Below are 4,762 nucleotides of genomic sequence, written 5' to 3'. Positions count from 1 at the left end.
ATGTTTATTACCCTAGTGGTCTTTAGGTATTTGTGATCTGATGAATGTTTTGAACTTTGAAGAGTGCATGACGCCACTATGAAGGCTGCAGGGTGAGTGGTGGGTCTGAAGTCTCCAGTGGAAACTTTATTGGGAATTAAGAATGACTTTTATTGACTTCAGTACATTACATAGTGCGGTAGGCATGCCTTTTCCAACTGCCCTGGCAGGTGATGGTGAGTGGGCAGCGGCTTTCAACGGTATTTGCTGAGATGGTACCCTGTGTTGCTGAGGCCAGCAGCCTTTGGAGGTCATGGTCATTGCCGTCCACGGCGCCTACGTGCTATGCTGCAATGGCATTCCATTGGGGAACAGTTCCTCAGCTCTGCATGCGGTCAGTCTGGCAGCATATGGATTCTACTATGTGCAGTGCTCGACTAGCTGCTCTCAAACATTTGCTGCATGGTTGGTAACCCTGTGGCGTTGAGTTCCACTAGAAAGTCAACGTCAGTAGCGGCAGTCAAGGACGGCAGGTTGGCACAGCTATGGCACCAATCCTGTGAAGTATTCAGTACTGGTGGCAGGTGCAGGCTGGACTCAAGCCCATGGCTGCTATTGGTGGTGCCCAGCCATATCAATGTATGGCATAGCCCTGGCATCGTGGTTGTACTGTCGGTTTCCAACAATGAGAAGTGCCCCCTGACTCAAAATTTAGACTTAGTTATATGTCTCTGGTGTGTCCTTGTTTCATGAAAACCTAGAATATAATCACACTGCCTGTAACAAGTGACCAGCCCTAGTGTGACGACATCACCCTGTTGGGTGAATGATTACCATTGCTTAGTAAAGTTAAATGCTGTGCTTGGGTATTCTGGCTTTGTAATCCACTTATGTGTCTATTATTGTGGCTTATATGTTATTCCTCGTAATAATTTATACTCACCTTATGAAAATATTGTGATCTAGTCATGTGCTTTAATTTTAATATTTTAAGAGAATATTTATTGCTGTTAATGGCTTCTTGTATCAGCTTCCATAATAGTTTTAAATTTTTTAGTAAGACATTACTCAGAAACTTAAGTTTTAGTAGTGAATGTGACTTTTTGCAACAAATGTCATGTTGATACTTCCTGGTAGATTAAACCTCCGTGCCGGACTGAGACTCGAACCCAGGACCTTTGCTTTTGCGGACAAGTGTGAAGATAGGAAGGTAGGAGACGAGGTACTGGCTGAAGAAAGCTGTGAGGACGGCTCCTGAGTCATGCTTGGGTAGCTAAGTCGGCTGCATGGGAAGAAAATCTTTAAGAATTTCTTAACCACCTCAAAGACATACATAACAACATTAAATTCAACATGGAAGTGGAAGAAAATGGGTGCCCGCCTTTCCTCATCACCATGATAAAGAAAAAGACTGACATCACCTTAGGTCATTCTGTTAACAGGACGAAAACACCCACAGACATGTACCTTAATGCCAATAGCTGCCACCATCCAACACAACGCCAATGCGTGCCACCACCTTGGTACAGAGAGCGACCAGGAGAGTCTACCTGTCTAACTGCAGTGCTTGAGACAAACGTTTCGCAAGTACGACCAGTCTGAGATGCAGTTAAGAAGTGCTTTCCAGCTGAAGAAGACATATGTGAAGGCGACTCAAAATGCTGGGCTGACCACAGCAAAGATTTCCGGAATATTAGAAAAGGCGAAACGGAGAAATCTACAGTGGAGGAACACAGTGCAAAGTCAGTTTGATTTCGAACGAACAAAACTGCTGTGGAGAGCGAATGGACTCCAGGATTTGGTCTTTATAGAGGCTGTGAAGATACGAGTCAGTGATAACCTTGTGAACCGAGACAGCGGTTTCCAGCTTAGCACCGCATGGGATGCAGCGATAACAAAAATACAAGAACACTCTGACGCAAAACCGGCAAAGATAGCGGACAGAATCGACAGGCCTCACCAGGGGCACTGTTGTGTATCGTTCATACCGATCGGTACAGTAGGTTGGCCTCGGTAGTGACGTCATTTTCGCTTCTTTATCCGAAGTTACTATTCTGTAAGCGTCTGAGACCTGTTAGCTATCAGTCGTCCTGCCGACTTTTCGAAAACTGTACCGAAAGGTTTTGGATTTCGGTATGATCCTCTCGTTCTGTTCAGTGTGATTTATTTACAACTAGAATTTGTTATTTTAAACATATTGAGCGCTTTTAGCGTCGGACATAGTGATTGTGTTACTGTAGAATCATCAGGACGCGTCTGGGTGGAAAGTGAGCTCGTAATAGACTGTTTTCCTTTGTTAGAAATATGTTTTACGTTGTTGTTACTGTGAATAATTGTAACATAAGAAAACAGTTTCGGTCATTATTCTCAAAAAATACCTGTTATGTTTACATAATTATCAGCTTAAAAAATCATTAAATTTCAAATGTCGTCTCTGCTTATATACAGGGTGTTTCACTAAATGTGTTTGCCTCTGTAAGTTACGAAGTACATCTACATCTACATGAGTACTCTGCAGTTCACATTTAAGTGCTTGGCAGAGCGTTCATCGAACCACAATCATACTATCTCTCTACTATTCCACTCCCGAACAGCGAGCGGGAAAAACGAACACCTAAACCTTTCTGTTCGAGCTCTGATTTCTCTTATTTTATTTTTATGATCATTCCTACCTATGTAGGTTGGGCTCAACAAAATATTTTCGCATTCGGAGGAGAAAGTTGGTGACTGAAATTTCGTAAAAAGGTCTCGCTTCGACGAAAAACGTCTGTGCTGTAATGACTTCCATCCCAACTCGTGTATCATATCTGCCACACTCTCTCCCCTATAACGTGATAATACAAAACGAGCTGCCCTTTTTTGCACCCTTTCGAAGTCCTCCGTCAATCCCACCTGGTAAGGATCCCACACCGCGCAGAAATATTCTAACAGAGGACAAACGAGTGTAGTGTAAGCTGTCTCTTTAGTGGACTTGTTGCATCTTCTAAGTGTCCTGCCAATGAAACGCAACCTTTGGCTCGCCTTCCCGACAATATTATCTATGTGGTCCTTCGAACTGAAGTTGTTCGTAATTTTAACACCCAGGTACTTACTTGAATTGACAGCCTTGAGAATTGTACTATTTCTCGAGTAATCGAATTCCAACGGATTTCTTTTGGAACTCATGTGGATCATCTCACACTTTTCGTTATTTAGCGTCAACTGCCACCTGACACACCATACAGCAATCTTTTCTAAATCGCTTTGTAACTGATACTGGTCTTCGGATGACCTCACTAGACGGTAAATTACAGTATCATCTGCGAACAATCTAAGAGAACTGCTCAGATTGTCACCCAGGTCATTTATATAGATCAGGAACAGCAGAGGTCCCAGGACGCTTCCCTGGGGAACACCTGATATCACTTCAGTTTTACTCGATGATTTGCCGTCTATTACTACGAACTGCGACCTTCCTGACAGAAAATCACGAATCCAGTCGCACAACTGAGACGATACCCCATAGCTCCGCAGCTTGATTAGAAGTCGCTTGTGAGGAACGGTGTCAAAAGCTTTCCGGAAATCTAGAAATACGGAATCAACTTGAGATCCCCTGTCGATAGCGGCCATTACTTCGTGCGAATAAAGAGCTAGCTGCGTTGCACAAGAGCGATGTTTTCTGAAGCCATGCTGATTACGTGTCAATAGATCGTTCCCTTCGAGGTGATTCATAATGTTTGAATACAGTATATGCTCCAAAACCCTACTGCAAACCGACGTCAATGATATAGGTCTGTAGTTAAATGGATTACTCCTACTACCCTTCTTGAACACTGGTGCGACCTGCGCAATGTTCCAATCTGTAGGTACAGATCTATCGGTGAGCGAGCGGTTGTATATGAGTGCTAAGTAGGGAGCTACAGTATCAGCGTAATCTGAGAGGAACCTAATCGGTATACAATCTGGACCTGAAGACTTGCCCGTATCAAACGATTTCAGTTGCTTCGCAACCCCTAAGGTATCTACTTCTAAGAAATTCATGCTAGCAGCTGTTCGTGTTTCTAATTCTGGAATATTCCATTCGTCTTCCCTGGTGAAGGAATTTCGGAAAACTGCTTTCAATAACTCCGCTTTAGCGGCACAGTCGTCGATAACAGTACCATCGGCATTGCGCAGCGAAGGTATTGACTGCATCTTGCCGCTTGTGTACTTTACATACGACCAGAATTTCTTCGGATTTTCTACCAAATTTCGAGACAATGTTTCGTTGTGGAACCTATTAAAGGCATCTCCCATCGAAGTACGTGTCAAATTTCGCGCGTCTGTAAATTTTAGCCCATCTTCGGGATTTCGCGTTCTTCTGAACTTCGCATGCTTTTTCCGTTGCCTCTGCAACAGCGTTCGGACCTTTTTTGTGTACCACGGGGGATCCGTTCCATCTCTTACCAATTTATGAGGTATGAATATCTCAATTGCTGTTGCTACTATATCTTTGAATTTGAGCCACATCTCGTCTACATTCGCATAGTCAGTTCGGAAGGAATGGAAATTGTCTTTTAGGAAGGCTTCTAGTGACACATTATCCGGTTTTTTAAATAAAATTATTTTGCGTTTGTTTCTGATGGATTTGGAAGAAATGGTATTGAGCCTAGCTACAATGATCTTGTGATCACTAATCACTAATCGCTGTATCAGTTTTAGGCGACGGAAATATTTATTGCGGTACGTCACCATAAGAAACGTTACACTTTCTGCGGAGCTATGAACATAGTTGTGTTATTATCCAAAGAGTTACAGCAAAAAG

The sequence above is a fragment of the Schistocerca gregaria genome, chromosome 3, assembly GCF_023897955.1.
Source record: "Schistocerca gregaria isolate iqSchGreg1 chromosome 3, iqSchGreg1.2, whole genome shotgun sequence".
In the NCBI taxonomy this organism is placed as follows: Eukaryota; Metazoa; Arthropoda; class Insecta; order Orthoptera; family Acrididae; genus Schistocerca; species Schistocerca gregaria.
Note: the sequence above shows the minus strand (reverse complement) of the source record.